This window comes from Ranitomeya imitator, chromosome 3 (assembly GCF_032444005.1).
Source record: "Ranitomeya imitator isolate aRanImi1 chromosome 3, aRanImi1.pri, whole genome shotgun sequence".
Classification (NCBI taxonomy): Eukaryota; Metazoa; Chordata; class Amphibia; order Anura; family Dendrobatidae; genus Ranitomeya; species Ranitomeya imitator.
The window spans coordinates 246,862,022-246,889,802 of NC_091284.1; the positions used below are offsets into that span (position 1 = coordinate 246,862,022).

Here is a 27,781-nt window from a genome sequence, read left to right on the forward strand (position 1 = left end):
GGGGACACTTTGTGAGGAGGATGAGGAGGAGTCAATGGAGGAGAAAGACATCTGTCCAGAGGAGGGAGGTACACAATGCTCTAATAGTCAGTATGTAGAGGTAAGGTGGGGTGATGCAGAGCAGGCATAGATGACGCCTCAAGCAGGGGACAGCGTTTCTTGGCCAGTTGGCAGTCTGCAGCACATGGTTGATTTCATGCTGCAGTGCCTGAGAAACAACCACCGCATTGCCCACATTCTCAACACGGCTGATTATTGGATGTACACCCTCCTAGATCCTCGCTACCGGGACAACTTACAAATCCTCATAACACCGTTGAACCGGGAGCATAAAATGCAGGAGTACCAAGACACACTGGTGCATTCCATTATGTTCTCCATTCCACCCGAGAGCAGTGCTGCTAGTGCTTTACAAAGCAGCTCAGTGCGTCGAGGCAGTGGAAGAAGATCGGCAGAAAGAGGGCGCAGAAGCAGCGTCTCAGCACAAGGCAAGACCAGCATGGTCCAAATGTGGCAAAGTTTTGTGTCCCCGCCACAAATATCTACACCATCACAGACGGCTCCCGTCAGCAGGAGGCAATGTTTCCGTCAGATGGTGACAGACTACATGTCTTGCCTTCTCAGTGTTCTCCCACACGGCTCTTCCCCCTTCAAATTTTGGGTCTCTAAGCTGGATACATGTCCAGAGCTTAGCCAGTATGCATTGGAGGTGGTAGCTTGCCCTGCTGTTAGTGTATTATCGGAACGAGTCTTTAGTGCCGCAGGTGGTGTACTAACAGACTGTCGCATGCAACTATCCTCCGATAATGTTGACCGGCTTGCTTTTCTGAAAATGAACAAGGCCTGGATCTCGCAGGAATTTGCCAGTCCTCTTCCAGATTAAATAATTGGTTGGCAACAGTATACAGGTCTCCTGTTGTGTTCATGTTTCTACCACCTAAACTGTAATCCCTGGGCTCCAACATCATCAGTTGCTGCTCAGAAGTGCCGTCTGCACAGTCAACACATGCTCCAGTGTTATTGGAATTCAGTAACATCAGCTGATCCCCTGCTGTGTGTCTGGCAATTTCTCCTGCTCCGTCCACACTCACACTACTACAGATATTAAACTTGCTCCAATTAGGCCTCTGGCTCCACTCTGTTTCTCCTGTAATCCCTGGGCTCCAACACCGCCAGTTGCCGCTCAGAAGTGCCGTCTGCACAGTCAACACATGCTCCAGTGTTATTGGGGTTCAGGAATGTCAGCTGATCTCCTGCTGTGTGTCCAGCAATTTCTCCTGCTCTGTCCACATTCACACTACTACAGATTTTAAACTTGCTCCAATTACGCCTCTGCCTCCACTCTGTTTCTAGTATTTACCCTGGGCTCCAACACCGCCAGTTGCTGCTCAGAAGTGCTGTCTGCACAGTCAACACTTGCCCCTGTGCTATTGGGGTTCAGTAACATCAGCTGATCCCCTGCTGTGTGTCCGGCAATTTCTCCTGCTCTGTCCACATTCACACTACTACAGATTTTAAACTTGCTCCAATTATGCCTCTGCCTCCACTCTGTTTCTAGTATTTACCCTGGGCTTCAACACCGCCAATTGCTGCTCAGAAGTGTCTTTGTCATGGGTACTCCCTCCTGCCCAGCCTAGTTCCAGCACGCCAGCTGTTTCCAGGGAGTGTCAACGTCACTTTGCCTCCAATACGTTGTCCTGTTGGGTTGCGGTCGGGTTAGCCAACTCTATGGTGCCTGCAGTTTAGTTGCTTCCTATGTGGGCTGCAGGATCTGGCAATGAAGGCTGGTTTCGTAGTGCCAATAGGACAAGCTCCCCCTGTAGGACTGTGGGTTTCGGTAACTCCGGCCGGCTCACGGCCTTGCAACTTTTTTTTTTCATGTGTACCTTCTGCTGCCTATCTAAATTCCAGTACCATTAGCTGGTTCTTTGGAAGTCAATCTTATTCTTAGTTGTTTTCCTTCATGTAGAATTAACCTACAAGGAAGAAAGGGTTTATTTTCATTCCGATATATGTGTCCCATTGACTTGCATTGGTTTCCGGTATCGGAATCGGCGATATCTGATATTTTTGGGGTATCGGTCCGATCCAATCCGATCCGATATTTCCCAATATCGGAAGGTATCGCTCAACACTACTTACAAACCTCACCTTTGAGAGGGATCCATCACTGCTTCCAGGCCGACCGGACCTCACCAACACCGCTACCCTGGACTGTGGCTGTCTACCATCAGTAAACCAGGTAAAGAGACTGCAACCCTGTGTCCTCTGATTATTCCTGGCACCACACCATCCTTGCCAAATGCACCGGGAGCCCTGGGGACCCAGCTTCACCTGTGGGAAGCCATACCATCTTTGCTGCAGTACCATTACCCCCAGAGGGCCCCTATAAGCAGGTCACCCCTGACCGAGTATCACAGGTGGCGTCACGAACATTTCTTATTTTACAAACTTTATTCAAACCCTTTTAAAGACTGTCCCTTTAACATGGTCACCCAGGGCCACGGTCGCCACCGCCGTGACGCAACCCTTTCAGTACCAGACCCGGTACCGAGTACCCCACGGCCCTGGCGGGCGTTTCATTTTTGCTATGTATAAATACATGGATAATAATGCATACCCCAGATCAAATTACTGAGAGCTTAATGTGTTATAGCACATTATCTGGACTTTATTATTCTACTAATACATAGTAACATAGTAACATAGTTAGTAAGGCCGAAAAAAGACATTTGTCCATCCAGTTCAGCCTATATTCCATCATAATAAATCCCCAGATCTACGTCCTTCTACAGAACCTAATAATTGTATGATACAATATTGTTCTGCTCCAGGAAGACATCCAGGCCTCTCTTGAACCCCTCGACTGAGTTCGCCATCACCACCTCCTCAGGCAAGCAATTCCAGATTCTCACTGCCCTAACAGTAAAGAATCCTCTTCTATGTTGGTGGAAAAACCTTCTCTCCTCCAGACGCAAAGAATGCCCGCTTGTGCCCGTCACCTTCCTTGGTATAAACAGATCCTCAGCGAGATATTTGTATTGTCCCCTTATATACTTATACATGGTTATTACATCGCCCCTCAGTCGTCTTTTTTCTAGACTAAATAATCCTAATTTCGCTAATCTATCTGGGTATTGTAGCTCTCCCATCCCCTTTATTAATTTTGTTGCCCTCCTTTGTACTCTCTCTAGTTCCATTATATCCTTCCTGAGCACCGGTGCCCAAAACTGGACACAGTACTCCATGTGCGGTCTAACTAGGGATTTGTACAGAGGCAGTATAATGCTCTCATCATGTGTATCCAAACCTCTTTTAATGCACCCCATGATCCTGTTTGCCTTGGCAGCTGCTGCCTGGCACTGGCTGCTCCAGGTAAGTTTATCATTAACTAGGATCCCCAAGTCCTTCTCCCTGTCAGATTTACCCAGTGGTTTCCCATTCAGTGTGTAATGGTGATATTGATTCCTTCTTTCCATGTGTATAACCTTACATTTATCATTGTTAAACCTCATCTGCCACCTTTCAGCCCAAGTTTCCAACTTATCCAGATCCATCTGTAGCAGAATACTATCTTCTCTTGTATTAACTGCTTTACATAGTTTTGTATCATCTGCAAATATCGATATTTTACTGTGTAAACCTTCTACCAGATCATTAATGAATATGTTGAAGAGAACAGGTCCCAATACTGACCCCTGCGGTACCCCACTGGTCACAGCGACCCAGTTAGAGACTATACCATTTATAACCACCCTCTGCTTTCTATCACTAAGCCAGTTACTAACCCATTTACACACATTTTCCCCCAGACCAAGCATTCTCATTTTGTGTACTAACCTCTTGTGCGGCACGGTATCAAACGCTTTGGAAAAATCGAGATATACCACGTCCAATGACTCACCGTGGTCCAGCCTATAGCTTACCTCTTCATAAAAACTGATTAGATTGGTTTGACAGGAGCGATTTCTCATAAACCCATGCTGATATGGAGTTAAACAGTTATTCTCATTGAGATAATCCAGAATAACATCCCTCAGAAACCCTTCAAATATTTTACCAACAATAGAGGTTAGACTTACTGGCCTATAATTTCCAGGTTCACTTTTAGAGCCCTTTTTGAATATTGGCACCACATTTGCTATGCGCCAGTCCTGCGGAACAGACCCCGTCACTATAGAGTCCCTAAAAATAAGAAATAATGGTTTATCTATTACATTACTTAGTTCTCTTAGTACTCGTGGGTGTATGCCATCCGGACCCGGAGATTTATCTATTTTGATCTTATTTAGCCGGTTTCGCACCTCTTCTTGGGTTAGATTGGTGACCCTTAATATAGGGTTTTCAGTGTTTCTTGGGATTTCACCTAGCATTTCATTTTCCACCGTGAATACCGTGGAGAAGAAGGTGTTTAATATGTTAGCTTTTTCCTCGTCATCTACAACCATTCTTTCCTCACTATTTTTTAAGGGGCCTACATTTTCAGTTTTTATTCTTTTACTATTGATATAGTTGAAGAACAGTTTGGGATTAGTTTTACTCTCCTTAGCAATGTGCTTCTCTGTTTCCTTTTTGGCAGCTTTAATTAGTTTTTTAGATAAAGTATTTTTCTCCCTATAGTTTTTTAGAGCTTCAATGGTGCCATCCTGCTTTAGTAGTGCAAATGCTTTCTTTTTACTGTTAATTGCCTGTCTTACTTCTTTGTTTAGCCACATTGGGTTTTTCCTATTTCTAGTCCTTTTATTCCCACAAGGTATAAACCGCTTACACTGCCTATTTAGGATGTTCTTAAACATTTCCCATTTATTATCTGTATTCTTATTTCTGAGGATATTGTCCCAGTCTACCAGATTAAGGGCATCTCTAAGCTGGTCAAACTTTGCCTTCCTAAAGTTCAGTGTTTTTATGACTCCCTGACAAGTCCCCCTAGTGAAAGACAGGTGAAACTGCACAATATTGTGGTCGCTATTTCCTAGATGCCCAACAGTTCTATTCACTTGACAAGAAGCCATCCGCTAAAAACCAGGAAGAAAGAAAATTGTAAGGAGACTGCATAGCTCTGAACTGTTTAAGAGGCCATTGGAGAATACCACCTTAATGAAATTGGAGCATACTCTCAGTGGTGAGCTCCTCTATTGCACCTTGACAGAAATGTGAGTCTAGTCAGGGACTTGAATAACATTTCTGGAGTAAGAAATGCTGGCACTTTTGCTTAATTTGATGGACGGGTGTAGTTACAGCCTGTCCTACCCCGACTCCTCACAGCTCTGACCATTTTGGTGGAGCTGCTTCAAACTGGTCTGAAAAAGCCAAAAATCACAACAATTTTGCAGCCAGCCACTGTGTTTTACACATTGTCGTAAGTAATGCTCTAGAAGTATTGTTTCTGAGGACTCAAGCACACAAGCACAAAGTATGTACATACTTAAGAACAGTTGTCTGACCTAACTCTTAAAAAATTGTGTTCCCCAGTGTAATGTAATGCAGCACAGCCCCATAGAATGTAATGCAGCTCAGCCCCGATAGAATGTAATGCAGCCAGCCCCCATAGAATGTAATGCAGCACAGCCCCCATAGAAAGTAATGCAGCACAGCCCCCATAGAATGTAATACAGCCAGCCGCCATAGTATGTAATACAGCACAGCCCCATAGAATGTAATGCAGCAAAGCTCCCATAGAATGTAATGCAGCACAGCCCCCATAGAATGTAATGCAGCACAGCCCCCATAGAATGTAATACAGCCAGCCGCTATAGTATGTAATACAGCACAGCTCCATAGAATGTAATGCAGCACAGCTCCCATAGAATGTAATGCAGCACAGCCCCCATAGAATGTAATACAGCCAGGCCACATAGAATGTAATACAGCCAGCCCCCATAGAATGTAATGCAGCACAGCCCCCATAGAATGTAATGCAGCACAGCCCCCATAGAATGTAATGCAGCACAGCCCCCATAGAATGTAATACAGCCAGCCGCCATAGTATGTAATACAGCACAGCCCCATAGAATGTAATGCAGCACAGCTCCCATAGAATGTAATGCAGCACAGCCCCCATAGAATGTAATACAGCCAGCCCCCATAGAATGTAATATGGCACAGCCCCATAGAATGTAATGCGGCACAGCTCCCATAGAATGTAATGCAGCCCAGATTATACAATCTGTCAGGTCCTGAGAGGCAGGCCATGAAACACTATATCTCTCAGTGTCTTGCCAAGCGACATATTAGACCATCATCTTCATCTGTAGTGGCGGGATTCTTCGTTAAGAAGAAAGATGGGGGCCTGTGTTTCTGTTAGACTTTCATAAGATAAATCGCATTACTATCCGGGACCCATATCCCCTCCCACTCATTCCCGATTGGTTCAATCAGATTATTGGAGCAAAATGGTTTTCCAAGTTGGATCTCAGGGGAGCCTATAATGTCTTTAGGATTAAGGAGAGGTACAGTAAGAGTGGAAGACGGCTTTTAACACCCCAGAAGAGCATTATGAAAATCTTGTCATGCCCTTTGGTTTGACTAATTCTCCCACCATGTTCCAACATTTTGTCAGTGAAATGTTCTGTCCCCTTGTGGGTAGATTTGTAGTGGTGTATCATTATAATATTTTGATCTACTTGCTCAATCTCAAGTCTTACCAGCTACATGTCAGGCAGGTGTGACAGGTTCTACAAGATAATAAACTGCATGTCAAGTTGGAGAAGTGTGCATCCGCCGTACAAGAGGTTAAGTTCTTAGGTTTCTTAGTGTCAGCCGCAGGTTTCCGCAAGAATCCTGATAAGGTCCGAGCAGTTCTGGATTGGGTCCTCCCAGAAAACTGAAAGCATTACATTGCTTTTTGGCATTAACTATTATCGGAAATTTATCTGAAACTTCTTGAATTTGGTCAAACCCCTCACTAAGATGACTAGGAAATATACGGGCCCTTTCAAGTCGTCCAAATGTGCTCAGCAGGCAATTTCTTTTCTTCTTTGAAAAGGTGTTTTTCTCTGAGCTGGTACTCATCCAATCCGATGCTTCCAAATAATTTATTGTTGAGGTTGATGCTTCAGAGGTGGTGTCAGGGCTGTACTGCCTCAATGGTCATCCTCTATTAAGTGGCATCCATGTGCGTTCTTCTCCAAAAAGTAGCTGTAGGATAAAAGAAAATATGATGTAGACAATATGGAACTTTTGGCCATTATGTTGGCATCTAAGGCGTGGCGTCATATTTTTGGAGGGGGTAGTTCACCCAGTCATAGTCATTAGTGATCACAAAAAATTAATGTACCTTGAATCTGCTAAACGTCTTAACCCCAGACAAAGTAGATGGTCTTTGTTTTTCACCAGGTTTAATTTTGTGGTCACTAACCATCCTGGGATTAAGAACGGCAAAGTGGATACTTTGTCTCGGAGTTTCCCTGGGGGTAGGAGTACTGATGATGCTGTCCCTATTTTACAAAAAGGGATGATTGTCTTCACAGTGTGTTGTGAACTTGAGGGTGAGGTATTGAAACCTCAAGGGGACGCCCCTGCTGGTCTTTCAGGGAAATTGTTTGTACCAGTACATCTGCATCTTAAAATTTTCAAGGCACATCATAACTCGGCTCTGGCTGATCACCCAGGTAGTAAGGCAAACTTGAACCTCCTTTCTCATCGTATTTGGTAGCCAAGGTTGAATAAGGATGTAGTTGACTTTGTGTCTTCATGTAGTATCTGTGCATGTTCCAAGACCCTGCATAACCGTCTGTCTGGCACTCCTTTACCATTAACCATTCCTGACTGTCCATGGACTCATTTATCCATGGATTTCATTATGGATCTTCCTTCGTCCTCTGGCAAAATGGTTATCTTAGTTGTGGTGGATAGGTTTAGTAAAATGGTGCACTTTATTGCTTTACCTGCTATTCCAAACACCAAGACATTGGCTAAGGTATTTGTCACTGAGATTGTGAAGCTTCACTGGGTTCCCTCAGATGTGGTGTCAGATCGGGTGACCCAATTTGTATCTAAATTTTGGAGGTCATTTTGCTCCCATTTAAGGATGCATCTGTCCTTTTTCCTTGGCATTTGATCCTCAAACTAATGGTCAGATTGAATGCCGAAACCAAAGTTTGGAGACATACCTCAGATGTTTTGTGTCAGATAACCTGGTGGATTGGTCTTATTTTTGTTTACCACTGACTGAGTTTTCTTTAAACAATCATTGTAGCGAGTTCACTGGTAAGTCGCCATTTTTTGGTGCATATGGCTTCCATCCACAATTCTGTTCTTTCAGTAAAGATGAGTCTTCGGGGGTTCCAGGGGAGGAACAATTTTCTTCTTTGCTTCCATCTGTGTGGGAAGGGGTTTAAAATAATTTTAAGATCATGTGGGACAAATACAAATGTATGGGTGATAATAAACGATTGTCAGGTCCCGACCTGGGGGTGAATGATTTAATATGGCTGTCCACCAAAAATATTAAACTGAGAGTTTATTCTTGGAAATTAGGTCCTATGTTTATTGGTCCTTTTAAGGTGGTTGCCGTAATCAACCCTGTAGCTTTTCTTCTCAAGCTTCCACCAACTCTCAAGATCCATAATGTTTTCCACAGGTCTTTGCTCAAAAACTTTGTAGCGCTTACGGAAGCATCACCTTTACCACTTCCACCACTTGATGGCAATATAGAATTTCAGGTAGCCAAAATCCAGCATAGTTCATGGCTCTGTACAGTACTTAGGACATTGGAAGGGGTATGGTCCGGAGAAGAGGATGTGGGTGCCAGCATCTGTGGTTAATGCCGGTAGGTTGGTACAGTCCTTTCATTTGGTCCATCAGGATGAACTCAGCTCCGAGGGTCCTGTGGCCCCTTGTAGAAGGGAGGTACTGTCATTAGTGGGTCACATCCTCCTAAGACATCTGGGGTTAGGAAATCACTACGTATTGTGAATCGCAGATCTTCCATTTAGCATGTGTGTTTGTGTTTCATAATTTTGTTTCCTTTGGTGCTGAAGAGGTTAACAACCCTTTCTATGCTAGTTAGAAACTTGCAGCTTCATCTCACAGCTTATCACGACCTGGTCATTTCCTCTCTCTATAAAAATCTGTCCAGACCTTCTCTTCCTCGCCAACGAAAGATTTACTTCCTAGCTCCTTGGAGTCACTGTGCTGAGTTTGGAGATTGTTGTTGCTGCTAAAGATTATTGCATGCTGTTTTTGGGTGTATGCTTTCCTCATTGTCCTGTTACCATTTGGTTTGTACATCCCTACCCTTTCCTATATACCTCTCTACCTTTGGTAAGTGTTTTGTATGTTAGTTGCTGTCACGATAATATAAAAGTCGTATTGTGAGTTTAGTTCCAGAAGATTCCATGACAGGCACACGCTGTGGGCCATTCCAACCCCCCTTCTTCTCACTTTGCCTGCTGCCTGCTGCTGTGTGTGTGTGTGAATCCTAAACCCCTCATTTCACCCCTCCCACAAGAATTTATATGGTTCTATGCTGCAGGCAGGCCAGTCTCCCTACTCATTCCCCCTCCCACCTGGTACTGGTTGAAACTGGTGTACAAACCATGAGCTTCTATTGTTCTATTAAAGTGATATATAGGGGCACCGATCCGGGCTAGAGATATAAGAATTATATATTCCAGATGTCCATCGATAGATCTCAAACACCCTGAAACCGCTAGCAGCTAAAAACAAGTGCAAAGCATGGCTTTCCCCATAAGCGGTTCAGGTAATTACTCCGTGCTTACACTTAAAAGAATCCCCATGATGTGGGGCACATTCTGATAATCATGTCTTTTGTATACGAGACTCATACAACGAGCTAGGCATAAAAATAGTTTTCATAATTCTAAGTAAAGGGGAGGTTTCAGCCTCTCAGTGAAGTCACCACAGGGGGAGGGCTTTGGTTTTAGGCTATGAAATAACTGTATGAAGCAGGAGTCTTCAGTGTCTTTTGTCCAGGGTCTAGCTTCTATACAGAGGGGTGCTATGCATCTGGATATATGCTCGCCCTTCCCCCATCTCATGGCCAGCCATGATGATGCAATGACATATTGACCTGTAAGTGTTCTTTTCAATTTTAATCCCTTTTTATTTGTACTTGTATTGTACATATGATTGGTCTCTTTTATAATATCTTTTTATACCAACACAGTAAACACTGCCTTCTAGTGATGAGAGAGTATACTCGTTGCTCGGGTTTTCCGAGCACGCTCAGGTGATCTCCGAGTATTTGTTATTGCTTGGAGATATAGTTTTCATCGCCTCAGTTGCATGATTTACGGCTTCCAGATACGCTGAATACATGTGAGGAATGACTGTTTGTTAGGGAATTCCCACATGTATTCAGCCTGTCCAGCAGTCAAATCATGCTGCTGAGGTGATGAAAACTATATCTCCGAGCAATAACAAACACTTGGAGATCACCCGAGAGTGCTCGGGAAAACCCGAGCAATGAGTATACTCGCTCATCACTACTGCCTATCTTTTTTGGAGTAAAATATAAAAGTAATAGCTTGTCTCTCCTTGTTCTATAATGAACTGTCGCGTCCTCTGAAGTAAATTACGCTACTGATTTGGGTTGGCTCCGGACCCATTAATATTTGGAAAATCAGAGCGGGTGGCAGCAGAATTTCTCCTGTGCGGTTGGGAGGCTTTGTAGTGATGGCGGCATTGATAACTATTGTTCCCACCTGAGTGGGAGTAGTTATATTGCCCTCGCTGCAGTGTGCCCAATAGCCAGTACATAGCAGGCAGCCTTTCTGGCGACTAATTACCCTAAGTGCGATCTATCTTGTATCCCAGGATGTGTCTGACAACCCATTGTATAATCTATATTCTTGCCAATTTATTATGTAACTCTATATTTCTTTTTGATCTTTAGGCTTTAAAAAGGCCAGGCCCTTAAAACAAAGACCAGAGACTATTTGGACAGACAACGAGCAGTGTTTCTCTCTGATTATTGCTTCATTGCTTGGGTACCTAAGACACAGAACACCTGAGTAGGTTAGAAATCCCGTCTCTAACAGTACCCTTACTGACCTGAGGGTAACGGGGACTGACTGACCAGAGAGCTGCAAGTTCCAAACTGGAACTGGGAAGTGGGGTACAGATAAATCCCCTTCAGAAAGATCCAGGGGCAATCAAGCAATCCCAGTTCATGACAAATTGGTGTCAGTGGTGGGGATGATAAAGGTATCTTCCCCGTGAACTGTGGCATATTGGTGGCATCCCTGACATATCCGGTGGGATTCGTGACAGTTGCTTTTCAATTATCCCTGTTTGTCTTAAGTGTTTATGCGCTAGCATTTCCATCCCAGGATTCCTTGGGACGGAGAGGGGCAGCTTAGAATATAACAGAGTAACAGTAATGCTGGTGGCCCAAACCTCCTCACCTTTAGAGGTACATTTGGGAGCAGGGATGGTTAGGGTCCCAGCCCTAGGGACAGAGCAGGGCCCCTTTCCTTATTTGAGTACAGTCACAGCGTGACTAAGATCTTGGTAATAACAGATCTCAATGGAAACCGGGGGGTGGTAGGGGTGCTTTCTATCTGGAATACGGTGAGCTCCTTCAACATAAAATAGGGATGAAAGAGTAATCCTTAACATCCCTCTCCAACAACCAACTTTGAAAACATATATGGTAAAAGGAACGTGGTGGCTGCATGCCCCCCCCCCCCCCCATTTTATGTTGATAGACCCCTCGGAAACTCCAGGGAAAAAGCCACTGCCTTTTATATCACATACAAGCCACATTTATAGACAAAGACAATCTAACTAAATTAATAACACACAGATACTTGTACTTTTTATATCTTTTTATTGAGCAAATTGAGAAAACATACACTACACAGGGAGGAAAAGTAAGAAAATTAAGTTAACTTCTGTATTTGCAGCTTCTCCACAAGTTAATTAACCAAGGTGTTTCAATTAAGGAAATGAGAATGGAATTGTGGGTTTCACATTAAATAACGGCACCTAAAGCCTGGCTACTGAAGAATCTGTTAAGTGTATTACAATAAAGCATTACTTAAAATCTGAGCGTACATCAATGCACAGTTAGACAAATTGTCTGCAAATGGAAAAAACTGAGGACTGTTGAATCTCCTAGCAAGATCAGTAAGAATACAAAAAAAAACAACTTAAAAGTGGCGAGAAATAACCCCAGAATAACAGCAACTGATCTATTCAACACTCTACACAGTGGAAAAGCCTGTTCGAGAGTCCAGTATTAACACCCTCCCCCCCTTCCAACAAAAATAGCGTTCACTGGATGGACACCATAAAGAAAGCAGCTCTGGTCCAAAATAATATTGCGGTCCATCTCAAGTTTGTTGGAGTCCACTAAGATTTTCTAGAATGCTTTTAGGAAATTGTTTTATCGACAGATGAAACAAAAGTGGAATCTTTTTGCAGAAATGCACAAAGTTATGCTTCGAGAAAGAACACTACTAACACCAAAACCACATCTCAACTGTGAAGCACGAGGGAGAGAACATCATGGAGAATGTAAGGGCAGCAGTCTTTGACCTCAAACAAAAGAGACACTTTATAATGCAACAAGACAAAAACCTAAAGCACACAAGTAAATCAATTAAGAATGGTTGATAAAGAAGATGATTTGTATTTTGGAACTGCCAAGTCAGGGTCCTGACCTTAACATTACACTCAACATTACAAATGTTTGCTTTTAGTTTAGTTACCTTGTGTTTGTGTAGATTAGATAACAATCAAACCTGATTTTATCAGTAATCAATGCAGAAACATATCAGTACATACATAACAATAACACAAATATTATCAAAAAAGTCCCATACAGCAACAAGGCTAAGGTTTCAGTACTTGTCTCCAGTCTCCTTCTCACTGTGATTCCCCTGAGCCATCTCCTATTTTGTGAATCTCTCTCTTCACTCTCTAACTTTCACAGTCACTTGGGTAATTGAAGAAGATTTTGCCTTTGCTCCCTATTTTCTCAGCAGCCAGTCTTCCAACCTATTTATTGTTCTTTCCAGTTAAGTCACTTCTCTGTAGACAGGGACCCTTAGGGTACCGTCTCACAGTGCCACTTTTGTCGCTACGACGGTACGATTCGTGACGTTCCAGCGATATCCATACGATATCGCTGTGTCTGACGCGCAGCAGCGATCAGGGACCCTGCTGAGAATCGTACGTCGTAGCACATCGTTTGGAACTTTCTTTCGTCGCTGGATCTCCCGCTGTCATCACTGGATCGGTGTGTGTGACACCGATCCAGCGATGCGTTCGCTTGTAACCAGGGTAAATATCGGGTTACTAAGCGCAGGGCCGCGCTTAGTAACCCGATGTTTACCCTGGTTACCAGCGTAAAAAAAAAAAACAGTACATACTTACATTCCGGTGTCCGTCAGGTCCCTTGCCGTCTGCTTCCCGCACTCACTGACTGCCGGCCGTAAAGTGAAAGCAGAGCACAGCGGTGACTCACAGCGGTGACTCACCGCTGTGCTGATGCTTTCACTTTACGGCCGGCAGTCAGTGAGTGCGGGAAGCAGACGGCAAGGGACCTGACGGACACCGGAATGTAAGTACGTACTGTTTGGTTTTTTTTTACGCTGGTAACCAGGGTAAACATCGGGTTACTAAGCGCGGCCCTGCGCTTAGTAACCCGATGTTTACCCTGGTTACCTGGGGACCTCGGCATCGTTGGTCGCTGGAGAGCTGTCTGTGTGACAGCTCTCCAGCGACCACACAAGGACTTACCAAGGATCACGGCCAGGTCGTATCGCTGGTCGTGATCGTTGGTAAATCGTATAGTGTGACGGTACCCTTAGGCTAGGTTCACATTGCATTAACAGCAGCCTGTTCAACACATGCGTTAAACGGGCTGCGTTAACGCAAGTGCCGACATGCCATCACGCTAGCGCAGATAGACCTAGCAGATGCTCTATCTGTGCTAGCGGTGACGGACCCGGAAACGCTGCAGCCCGCGTCCATCATTCAATGACGGCACATCGCTGGCGCATGCCCATTTTGGGCGTGCGCTAGCGATGCGCCCGAAATAGAGATTAATGGCGGCGTTAACGGACTGTGTTACACCGCGTTATGCTGCGGTGTAACACAGTCCGTCTAATGGATTGCCCTAACGTAATGTAAACTCAGCCATAGACAAACACAACATATGAACAATTTCTAATACTGCCCTACAAGCTGTCAGAAGCAGCAGTGCATATGGAAAAGTGTGATCCTGTTGAGGTTACTTCTTTCCAAGGAAATCTATTGTTAGAAAATATAAAATAAAATTTAAATAAAGTTTTCATGCATTTTTTTTATTTCTAAAATATTGCAGATTTTTACCCTTTATGTAGGGATGAGTGGATCAGTTTGCACAATACCAGACCATGTTACAGGTCAATGCTTCGCAAATAAGAAGAAACTCCGTGTGCACTGCTAAAGACCGGTGCAGAGACTAGGTACCCAAACCATAAAGTGCAATATGAAAAAAGTCTCGCACTCAACTTTAGTATATTTTGTAGATTTATTACTAGAGGTAGCACTGGAAACGTTTCAGCCCCACATTGGGCTTTCATCAGTCACGTGCTTGTGCCAACTAGTTTGTGGCAAAGAGTCCTTATATTTAGGATGCAGACCTGAATGTGGTGCAGGAGATGACCCCTTAAGGAAAAATTATAGTAGTAGATGAGAGGAGGATGCAGTTGCTAGTGGAATGTTACTTAGAATTGCGTGTAGATGGCTAGAGGTTATCACCTAGTACGGCCAAATAAGAGACCCGGGCTGTTGGGAAGCCGCTGGGGTGCTTGGATAGTCCTCTCAGACGCGGAGTCCAGACGAGCGGTGGACTCCGCATCTACTACTATAATTTTCCCTTAAGGGGTTATCTCCTGCACCACATTCAGGTCTGCATCCTAAATATAAGGACTCTTTGCCACAAACTAGTTGGCACAAGCACGTGACTGATGAAAGCCCAATGTGGGGTTGAAACGTTTCCAGTGCTACCTCTAGTAATAAATCTACAAAATATACTAAAGTTGAGTGCGAGACTTTTTTCATAATGCTTCGCAAATGTCCTGAGCTTCCGGTACCCTGGTGCAGTGTTTGATTCACCGGTGTTATGACATCTGTACAGCTTGCGCAGGTGACTTCTCACCAAACCAGCTAATCATAAGCCAAGTCTTAGATCACAGAAAGTAAGAAAATTCACACAGTTCCTGTCTACAGCCAGAGAGTACGGGCCTGGACTATGGACTGGGGCTCAGCAAATTTGCATGAAGCGATCTCCTTAACTCTACTTGTGTGGATTTCTTTTTTTACTTTATTTTTAGATTATTTTTTTTCTCTTCTCCTGGTACAGAAAATCTCCAGAATTCCTGTTACATAAGCTTAGGGGAAGGTTTCCTATAATCATATGAATTATGACAATAAAAGATAACACTTATTTTATAAAGGTGCAGAAGAACATTGAACACTTTAATGGCAACAGGTATTTGTTGAAGCTTAACTCTTGCCCCTTCATCCTATATCCTTTTATCACCCAGTATATTGATGTCTGTAGATGTCAGAGAGCATTCCCACAACACTGTCCTAAAGAAGTCATTTTTTTAGTCATTTTCAGACAGCTTTTTTTTTTTTTACGTCTAAGCGACTACTACTAAACAAATCTCCAGAACTGCAATTCACAGGACCAAGCAACAGCTTAGGCTAGGGTCACATTGCGTTAGGGCACTCCGTTTAGCGCATAGCGCTACGGACTGCGCTAACGCAATGTCCCAAAAGGGATCGCGTTTGCCGATCCCGCTAGCGCAGATCCCCGATCGCGGTCCGTCACTCAAATGATAGCACATCGCTAGTGCACGCCCAATGTGGGTGTGCGCTAGCGATGCGTTCACCATTACAATCAATGGCGGCGTTAACGGACTACATTACACCACGTTATGCCGCGGTGTAACGTAGTCCGTTAAACGCGGTCACAGAACGCAATGTGACCCTAGCCTTAGGCAAAATAGTAGACCTAGAATAATGTTAACAAAAAAGGATATAAACATATACAAATAGGAGATAAAAACATACAAGAAATAACCGACATTCTTTCTGTATGGATTTTTAAAGAGGACCTTTCATCAATTTTTTAATTTTGAAATGGACACACAATATAATAGGCACTGCAGAGCAAGACAAAACTTTTTTTTCGTTTTGCTTCTTTGCTGCAGATATGTCAGTAATCAAAGTATTTGACTAAAAATAAATTAACCCTGTAGGTGTCAAAGTGGGCATTATCACAGAGCTTTCACTGGGGGCTTGTACTTCTTCCTCTTTCTAAGGGCTCATTTCCACTTGTGTGAGAAAAAAACGGTCCGATTTACGGACCGAAAAAACTGATGTAACGTCTGCGAGTGCCATGCGAGTGTCATGCGAGTGTAAGGCGATTTTTTTATCGCAACATCCGTATGACATCCGTATTGCTGTCCGATTTTTACGCACGGGTCTCCTTTGAAAAGCTGGTAATTCAGCGCAGAGTACAGTAAAATCACACTGACAGGTTAGATGAGAGTAGATATACAGTGGGGCAAAAAAGTATTTAGTCAGTCAGCAATAGTGCAAGTTCCACCACTTAAAAAGATGAGAGACGTCTGTAATTTACATCATAGGTAGACCTCAACTATGGGAGACAAACTGAGAAAAAAAAATCCAGAAAATCACATTGTCTGTTTTTTTAACAATTTATTTGCATATTATGGTGAAAAATAAGTATTTGGTCAGAAACAAACTATCAAGATTTCTGGCTCTCACAGACCTGTAACTTCTTCTGTAAGAGTCTCCTCTTTCCTCCACTCATTACCTGTAGTAATGGCACCTGTTTAAACTTGTTATCAGTATAAAAAGACACCTGTGCACACCCTCAAACAGTCTGACTCCAAACTCCACTGTGGTGAAGACCAAAGAGCTGTCAAAGGACACCAGAAACAAAATTGTAGCCCTGCACCAGGCTGGGAAGACTGAATCTGCAATAGCCAACCAGCTTGGAGTGAAGAAATCAACAGTGGGAGCAATAATTAGAAAATGGAAGACATACAAGACCACTGATAATCTCCCTCGATCTGGGGCTCCACGCAAAATCCCACCCCGTGGGGTCAGAATGATCACAAGAACGGTGAGCAAAAATCCCAGAACCACGCGGGGGGACCTAGTGAATGAACTGCAGAGAGCTGGGACCAATGTAACAAGGCCTACCATAAGTAACACACTACGCCACCATGGACTCAGATCCTGCAGTGCCAGACGTGTCCCACTGCTTAAGCCAGTACATGTCCGGGCCCGTCTGAAGTTTGCTAGAGAGCATTTGGATGATCCAGAGGAGTTTTGGGAGAATGTCCTATGGTCTGATGAAACCAAACTGGAACTGTTTGGTAGAAACACAACTTGTCGTGTTTGGAGGAAAAAGAATACTGAGTTGCATCCATCAAACACCATACCTACTGTAAAGCATGGTGGTGGAAACATCATGCTTTGGGGCTGTTTCTCTGCAAAGGGGCCAGGACGACTGATCCGGGTACATGAAAGAATGAATGGGGCCATGTATCGTGAGATTTTGAGTGCAAACCTCCTTCCATCAGCAAGGGCATTGAAGATGAAATGTGGCTGGGTCTTTCAACATGACAATGATCCAAAGCACACCGCCAGGGCAACGAAGGAGTGGCTTCGTAAGAAGCATTTCAATGTCCTGGAGTGGCCTAGCCAGTCTCCAGATCTCAACCCTATAGAAAACCTTTGAAGGGAGTTGAAAGTCCGTGTTACCAAGCGAAAAGCCAAAAACATCACTGCTCTAGAGGAGATCTGCATGGAGGAATGGGCCAACATACCAACAACAGTGTGTGGCAACCTTGTGAAGACTTACAGAAAACGTTTGACCTCTGTCATTGCCAACAAAGGATATATTACAAAGTATTGAGATGAAATTTTGTTTCTGACCAAATACTTATTTTCCACCATAATATGCAAATAAAATGTTCAAAAAACAGACAATGTGATTTTCTGGATTTTTTTTTCTCAGTTTGTCTCCCATAGTTGAGGTCTACCTATGATGTAAATTACAGACGCCTCTCATCTTTTTAAGTGGTGGAACTTGCACTATTGCTGACTGACTAAATACTTTTTTGCCCCACTGTATACACATAGAATAGGTATATATACATATATATATGTCAGGGAGACACCTATATATATATTTATATTTAATGCAGCGTGAGACAGCTTTAAAGCTGGTAATTCAATTACCGGCTTTTGCTTTCTCCTTCCTAAACCCGACATGATATGAGACCTGGTTTACATACAGTAAACCATCTCATATCACCATTTTTTTGCATATTCCACACTACTAATGTCAGTAGTGTGTATATGCAAAATTTGGCCGTTCTAGCTATTATATTTAAGGGTTAAATGGCGGAAAAAGTTGGCGTGGGCTCCCGCGCAATTTTCTCCGCCAGAGTAGTAAAGCCAGTGACTGAGGGCAGATATTAATAGCCTGGAGAGGGTCCATGGTTATTTGCCCCCCCTGGCTAAAAATACCTGCCCCCAGCCACCCCAGAAAAGGCACATCTGGAAGATGCGCCTATTCTGGCACTTGGCCACTCTCTTCCCATTCCCGTGTAGCGGTGGGATATGGGGTAATGAAGGGTTAATGCCACCTTGCTATTGTAAGGTGACATTAAGCCTAATTAATAATGGAGTGGCGTCAATTATGACTCCTATCCATTATTAATCCAATTGAATGAAAGGGTTAAAAAAAAAACACACACACATTATTAAAAATAATTTTAATGAAATAAAAACAAAGGTTGCTGTAATATTTTATTTAACGCCCAATCCAATCACTGAAGACCCTCGTTCTGTAACCAAAAAAAACATAATAAACCAACAATATACATACCTTCCGCAGATCTGTAAAGTCCAATGATGTAAATCCTTCTGAAGGGGTTAAAACATTTTGCAGCCAGGAGTTCTGCTAATGCAACGCTACTCCTCGCTGCAAAACCCCAGGGAATGAAGGTAAAGTAGGTCAATGACCTATATTTACCTGCATTTGCGGTGAGGCGCCCTCTGCTGGCTGTTCATAGATCGTGGGAACTTTCCTTGAAAGCATGGTGCGAGTGCTGTGCGTATGTTTTCTCGCACCCATTGACTTGCATTGGCGAGTCTCGTCCGAGAATCTCAGCAATACGCAGCATGCTGCGATTTTTTTCTCAGCCGACACAGATTTTTCTCAGTCCGATTTCGGCTGGGAAAAAAATCGCTAATGGAATGTCACCTATTGAAAAACATTGGTCCGAGTACAATCCGATTTTTTATCGGATTGCACTCGTCCGTTTTTCTCACAAGTGGAAAGGGGCCCTAATGCTGACCAATTATAAGCAGTCAGTAGCACACTGGAGAAAGAAGAGCATGCCCCCACAATAGCATTGGCAAACAGTCTGCCCTCCTTACTGCAGTGTAATGACATGTGCTGGAGCACAGCAGACCTGAGTGTGATTATATCGAAAAAAGGAAGAATTACTCTTTCCCAGTGAAATCTCTCCAATAATGCCCACTTGGATTTAAAACAAAAACGTACTGTGGCTTGCAAAAGTATTGACCCTCTTGGCATTTTTTGTGTTTTGCTACCTCACAACCTAGAATTTCACTTTTTTTTAGCGTTTACATCAGTTCAGGTAAAGAACAACTGTGAACATTTTTTTTGTCTCCATCTTGCTGGATAAGAAGAAAAAAATTGCTCCTCCAAGATGGCGTCACCTGCGCCTGCGCAGTAGAAGCTATCAGAGATCACTGAGAGCTGCTACTGAGCAGGCGCGAGCGGCTCCATCTTGGAGGAGGAATTTTTTCTTCTCCAGCAAGATGGCACCACTGGCGCATGCACAATAGCAGCTATAGGATCACCTATACACATACCGATAGTTGCTACTGTGCAGGCGCCATTTTTAAATGGATTTTTTTTGCTATGTGAATAACATCAAGCACATTTATTGTTGGGACATTAAACATGCGATTATGCTGCAAAGCAGGTGCTATGGCTGGGACCTGCATGCAGGTTTTTTTCTTCAGTATGTACAGATATTCATTATGTAAACTAGGGGGCAGGTCAGTGAGGGATCAGTGACCTGTCAGCAGTCTGCATTATGAATAGCTAAGCAGAGCACCACATGCAGATCCCACCCAGGCCGCCCCGGTCCACGAGCAAATCATTAACTAAAAATAAAGATTAAAAAACAACCACAGGATGGATTTAATCAACCAAGGTATCATTTTATTCAGTATAACGGTGCCGACCTGACACTGTGTGTAGGTTACTGTGCACAATCCTGCTGACAGGTTCCCTTTAATGGTGTTGCAGCCTCTGTGGCCTTTCAGTAAAGGTGTATATATACTGACAGACCATGTGACACGTAGATTGCACACAGGTGGACTTCCTTTCACTAAGCATATGACTTATGAGGGTAATTGCTTGCATCAGAAATGTTTAGGGACTTTATAGCAAAAGGGGTGAATACATATGCACATGCCAATTTTTATTTATTTTGCCCCATAAATTTAATTTTTGCCTATATTTTTCTTACTTCAATTCACCATCTTAGACTATTTAGTGCTGATGCATCACATATAAATCAGATTACAAAAATATTTAAGCACAGGTTGTAATGTAAACAATTAGGTAAAAAAAACAAAGGGGTGAGGAGGATCATTTACAGTATTTCATCTTACAGATTTGCAATGTATGGCCGGGGTCACACTTGCGAGTGTGATACGAGAAACTCGCATCAATACCCGGCACTGCCGCCAGCACTCGGACCGGAGAGTGCGGCTGTTTAGAAATACATACAGTCACACACTCCGGTCCCAAGTGCCAGCGGCAGTGCCGGGTATTGATGCGTGAGTTTCTCGTATCACACTCACAAGTGTGACCCCTGCCCACCTGTAAAAATTGGACGTCGTATGGATGGTCTGCATTTTATTTGATTTCTGAGTCAAGTCTCAGCACACTGCAATTTTTTACTCACACTGGATACAGCTAAGGAAAGAATATGCAGATCTGCACTGACTCATTGAATAATATTGGTCCATGTGCAATCTCTTTTTTATGGATTGCATTTGTCTGATTTATACACTCCAGTGAGTGAGCCCTAAAGGTGAGTCTCTTTTAACAATCAGATTAGCATGCCAGAAAAATAAAATTGTAGCAAAACCCCTGCACCCTGCAGACAAGTGTGGACCCAGCTCTACATTTACTTAGATAGCGATTTCATCAGATAATAGCTAAATAGGACAAAGGCAGTGAAAGTGAAACTGCAGTAGAAGATAATTGTACAGCCTACCTTGTATTACAAAGTCTAGCAAGTACAGATAACATACCGTAATCATTTATTTTTAAAGATGAATATGATAATATTTGCCACAAACCTCTTAGCTATTATCTAATATATAAAGCTATATAAATATATGACCTGTCTATTATGTGTATGTGTGAGCTAATATATACTGCCAGGGGGGAGGGCTTCCTGTTGGCTGGGGATTTATCAGGCTGCCAATTTAGCTTACAAATACTGAGGTAAAAATACTGATCAAATAACGTGTGAACAAGGTCTAATACAGGAGGAGATGACACACAGATATATACTATATACAGGAGGAGATGACATATAGGTATCTATATATATAATTGTCTAAGGGTTTTTCCGTCTGTCTGTCTGTCCTGGAAATCCCGCGACTCTGATTGGTCGAGGCCGCCAGGCCTCGACCCATCAGCGACGGGCACAGCGACGATGATGTTATAATGGTTGTCATGGCGACGATGATGTCATAAAGGTTGTCTCGACCAATCAGCGACGAGCACAGTCTGCCGTGAATTCTGGAATCATCATTGTCCATATACTACGGGGACATGCATATTCTAGAATACCCGATGCGTTAGAATCGGGCCACAATCTAGTATACTATATACAGGAGCAGATGATACACAGGTATCTATATATATAATTGTCTAAGGGTTTTTCCGTCTGTCTGTCTGTCTTTCTGTCTGTCTGTCTTTCTGTCTGTCTGTCTGTCTGTCTGTCTGTCCTGGAAATCCCGGCTCTCTGATTGGTCGAGGCCGCCAGCGACGATGCTGTCATAAAGGACGTAGACATCCCGCGTCTGATTCAGCGACGGGCACAGTATCGACGTAGATGTCATAATAGTTGCCATGGCGACGATGATGTCATAAAGGTTGCCTCGACCAATCAGCGACAGGCACAGTCTGCCGCGAATTCTGGAATCATCATTGTCCATATACTACGGGGACATGCATATTCTAGAATACCCGATGCGTTAGAATCGGGCCACAATCTAGTATACTATAAACAGGAGGAGCTGACTTACAAGTATATACTATATACAGGAGGAGATGACATACAGGTATATACTATATACAGGAGGAGATGACACAGGTATATACTATATACAGGAGGAGATGACATACAGGTATACACTATATAAAAGAGGAGATGACACATAAGTATATACAGGAGGAGATGACATACAGCAGGTATATACTATATACAGGGGAGATTACATACAAGCATGTACTATATACAGGAGATGACATACAGGTATATACTATACACAGAAGAGATGAGGTACAGGTATATACTATACACAGGAGGAGATGACACATAGGTATATACAATATACAGGAGGAGATGACATACTGCAGGTATATACTATTTTCAGGGGAGATGACAAAAATGTATATACTGAGGGGAAAATGAGAGGTGTGAGGTGAAATTGAAAAGGTGTGAGTGCAAAATGAGAGGAGTGAGGGAAAATAGTGGAGTGATCGGAAAATTACAGATGTGAGGTTAAAATGACAAGTGTTAGGGGGAATGAGAGGAGTGAGGGGGAAAATGAGAGATGTGAGGGGGAAAATGAGAGATGTGAGGGGGAAAATGAAAGATGTGAGGGGGAAAATGAGAGAAGTGAGGTGCTATAACTAACCACAGATATTTACTATGCCCAGGCAACGCCGAGCTCTTCAGCTAGTCTATATATATAATTGTCTAAGGGTTTTTCCGTCTGTCTGTCTTTCTGTCTGTCTGTCTGTCTTTCTGTCTGTCTGTCTGTCCTGGAAATCCCGGCTCTCTGATTGGTCGAGGCTGCCAGCGACGATGATGTCATAAAGGACGTAGACATCCCGCGTCTGATTGGTCGAGGCCGCCAGGCCTCGACCAATCAGCAACGGGCACAGCGACGATGATGTCATAAAGGACGTAGAAATCCCACGTTTCTGATTCAGCGACGGGCACAGTATCGACGTAGATGTCATAATGGTTGCCATGGCGACGATGATGTCATAAAGGTTGCCTCGACCAATCAGCGACGGGCACAGTCTGCCGCGAATTCTGGAATCATTATTGTCCATATACTACGGGGACATGCATATTCTAGAATACCCGATGCGTTAGAATCGGGCCACAATCTAGTATGCAATAAAAGGGAAGTTTGTACCCCTCCTTCATAAAATAGGTGGTTCAAATTGGAATGCCACATCACAAAACTCCCTATATTGTCCCATCCTTAAAGACTATATTTGCCCAGTAATAACTATCAATATTTACTTTCTTCATTCACTTGATCTGGTCGGGTTAATAGTTACCTGTATCTTACAACCTCCTCTGCTGCAGTTAATACTTAAGGAAATTTAAATTAATAATTCTAAAGTGCAAAGTATGAATGGTTTCCTGTATAGTTACCATAAAGTCAAAGCAAAAAAAAAAGGATTGTAGAGAATCTCTATGGTGCACTTACATAAGAGTGAATGCCGTCTGTCTAAGGCTACGTTCACATTGGCGTTCCGCCAATGTGCGTCGCTGTTGCGCCGGCGAAGCAGCGGCGACGCAGCGGCGACGCACCCCTATGTTTAACATAGGGGACGCGTGCGTTTTTAGGGTGGCGTTTTTCGACACTTGCGTCGTTTCCGACGCTAGCGTCGGACGCAAGAAAATGCAACAAGTTGCATTTTCTGTGCGTCCGATTTTGGTCAAAAAACGACGCACGCGTCGCAAAACGTGCGTCGCGCGTTGCGTCGCCGACGCAGGGTGGCGCAACGCTAGTGTGAACGTAGCCTAACATGGTGGAACCTATGCTTAGCTGTAATGCATGTGTTGTGCTTATAGATCAGGTTTTGGGTTTTATATGCCGTTTTATCTTATTGAAGTGTAAGTGGTTGTCTGAGCGTTTGAAAAGAAAAAGCAAATAGAGGTGCTGAATAAGTTTTACAATAATTTAAAACTAAACAGCATTGACCTCTCTCAAGCCCCTGATGATCCAGTGCTAATGCTCCACTGGTCTTCTGCCAATTTTTATTTACAAGACAACAGTGATGTCATGCCTTCCCATGACAGCTGCAGCCAACCATTGATCTAAGGCCTCTTTCACACTTCAGTTGCTTGGCGTCAGTCTAAAACCGTCATTTTCCTCAAATAACGGATCCGTCATTTTTTTTTACGGATCCGTTATTTTCCCATAGACTTGCATTAGCGACGGATTGTGACAGATGGTCGTCCGTTCCATCCGCCATGCGACGGATCCGTCGAAATTTGGCGGATGTTGTCTGGACATAGACGGACATTGAAACGTTTTTTGTCAACGCCGAAATGGCGGATCGCGACGGATCCGTCGCGTCCGCCATTCCATAGAATGGCCGCCTATGGGCGACGGATACGTCGCAACCGTCATTTCGGCGGATCCGTCGCCCCAATCCATTTTTTCATTTGCGCATGCTCCAAAAAGTAGATACTTTTCCCAGACAACCCCCAAATAACGGATCCGTTAAAAAAAAAACGGATCCGTTAGAACCGTTTTCTTAACAATTGTGACGGATCTGTCAATCCGTCACTATGTCGGAAGTGACTGACGCCAAACAACAAGTGTGAAAGAAGCCTTAAGGCTACGTTCACATTAGCGTTGTGCGCCGCTGCGTCGGCGACGCAATGCACAACGCACGCAAAAACGCACCAAAACGCACGCAAAAACGCTGCGTTTTGCGACGCATGCGTCGTTTTTTGCCGAAATTTGGACGCAAGAAAAATGCAACTTGTTGCGTTTTCTTGGTCCGACGCTTGCGGCAAAAAAGACGCATGCGTCACACAACGCAACAAACAAAAACGCATGCGTCCCCCATGTTAAATATAGGGGCGCATGACGCATGCGTCGCCGCTGCGTCGCCCGACGCAAACTAGCATAACGCTAATGTGAACGTTACCTAATTCTTACATTTCCATACATACTGGCCATCGCTGATCTCATCATCTCTCCGAGCCTGTCAGTGGGCAATTGCTGGAGCATATGCACTGGATAATTACAGTGATTCAATAGGAGAGTACTGCTTTGTGATTTCTTAAGATATTTGATACTTTTCCCTGTAATCACTAAATAAAAAAAAGGTTTTTCAACTTTTAAGGTTAAGTTCCTTATCACTCCCCACCATCACTCACCCTTTGGCCCAGATTTCCACCGACACACTACGTACAGCATATGGAGCAGGGACCCAAGTCTAAAGGTACCGTCACACTAAGCGACGCTGCAGCGATACCGACAACGATGTCGATCGCTGCAGCGTCGCTGTTTGGTCGTTGGAGAGCTGTCACACAGACAGCTCTCCAGCGACCAACGATGCCGGTAACTAGGGTAAACATCGGGTTACTAAGCGCAGGGCCGCGCTTAGTAACCCGATGTTTACCCTGGTTACCATCGTAAAAGTAAAAAAAACAAACACTACATACTTACCTACCGCTGTCTGTCCCCGGCGCTCTGCTTTCCGCACTGACTGTGAGCACAGCGGCCGGAAAGCAGAGCGGTGACGTCACCGCTGTGCTTTCCGGCCGCTGTGCTTACACAGGGCAGAGAAGCAGAGCGCCGGGGACAGACAGCAGAAGGTAAGTATGTAGTGTTTTTTTTTTTTTACTTTTACGCTGGTAACCAGGGTAAACATCGGGTTACTAAGCGCGGCCCTGCGCTTAGTAACCCGATGTTTATCTGGTTACCGGCATCGTTGGTCGCTGGAGAGCTGTCTGTGTGACAGCTCTCCAGCGACCAAACAGTGACGCTGCAGCGATCGACATCGTTGTCGGTATCGCTGCAGCATCGCTTAGTGTGACGGTACCTTAACTGCTGCGATCGGCAGGTTGTGTGTCCATCTCAATGCCATAACTTTTTTCCCCCCACAATGTGATCGTGCAGTGATGATGGTGTTGTCTACTGACTGCCATATATGTAGACCTATGAAGCTCAGCCTGTGGCTGCTCACTGAATTTTGCCTCCATTTATAGCCACTTCTTAACTGTTAGCACGACCAGGAAGATATAAAGATCAGGCATTGTTCACATCTGCATTGGATCCTCTGTCACAGATCTGGTCAAAAATATCAGGCAAGAGAGCAAACCATGTTGTTCTATTTCTGCTAGTGAAATACTGGCTGCCCTGATGGAAACCAGATGGATTGTTTTATAGCCTGTAGCCAGTCTGTCATACAGGGTTCTGACACATATTTTCATATTTTTGTTTCTATGATGAGGCCCTCTTTGTCACATCGTCAAGGCCCTCATGATGTGAATAAGGAGCGCTAATGGGTCATCATTGCAGTTGCTGGACCACTGAAATCCTCCATTCTTACCACTTTGTATTCCTTTGAGGACACATGAGAGTCTTGATATGAGATCAATATAATGGCAGTACACTGCACATGAACTGATGCTATCTAAACTAAATAATTGCTAAGCAATTAAAAAAAACCATAATTGTTCCAATTCTTTTCGAATCATTGGCTGAATTGAGGTATACTGCATTTTGTCTGATTCAATTCAAAGCGAAGTTTCAGCTCAAAATGAATTGGCTGAACTTTGCTACTGATAAAGAAAATCTCGCAAAAACTTGGTAACTCTTTAATAATGCATTCTTATTCAATTGAAAAAGAAAAACAATTGTTCTCCAACGATTGAAGGCATAGCCAGTATTTATCAGAGATGCTCAAACCCCAGATGTCATGCTCAGGTAATACAGATTCTTCTGTATTTTCTTTGTCCTATTTAATGCATGTGGGGGGAAGGGAAGAGAATGGGGCTGGTTTATCATGTCAAAAAATGACATAAAATCTTTGAAACGATGCAATTTTTTGGGCAATTGGAATTTTGTGCACAAAATGTTTGCAAGTTTAGACATTTTCATGCCAGTTTAAGTCAGCTCAGCTCCATGAGCTTGGAAGAGCCAAGGCGTGGCCACATCCGCCCATCAAATTAATCAAAAGTGCTGGCATTTTGTATTCCTGAAATGCTACTTCATTACTTGACTGGAGTAGGACCTTTGGTGGTAAGCCATTCAGAAGAGGTGCCAAATTGATTAAGTTGTGTGCCACTCTTAATGAATTTGATGCCTTCCACTTTAGCAAGACTAGCGTAGGTCGAGGGTCTGCTACGCCACTCTTGATAAATCATCCCGAATGTCATTATGGCCTGAAAGGGAATATATCAGCAGGTTTTTGCTATATAATCTGAGGACAGCATAATGTAACAGCTGAGACACAGGTTTCAGTGACATGTCACTTATTAGACTGCTCGAACAACAGTGCACGTGAGCCCTTGTCCGACTCCGCCCCTCCTCTAATAAGCAGCTTGCTGTCAATAGACAATGTTCACAGAAAGCTGGGCGGGGTTTGCTTTCTGAGCTCTGCTGTATGCTACAGTATATCTAAAATCTCTGATTGTTTCATTAGTGCTGCACCCTGTAAACTAAGTGA

The 27,781-nt window shown here is 43.7% G+C and overlaps 1 long non-coding RNA gene across 1 annotated transcript in view; it reads left to right on the forward strand.

Annotated features, from left to right (window-relative positions):
- The window catches only part of LOC138672025 (uncharacterized), a 46,930-nt gene that overhangs the window by 8,760 nt on the left and 10,389 nt on the right, over window positions 1-27,781 (forward strand). The window lies entirely within an intron of this gene.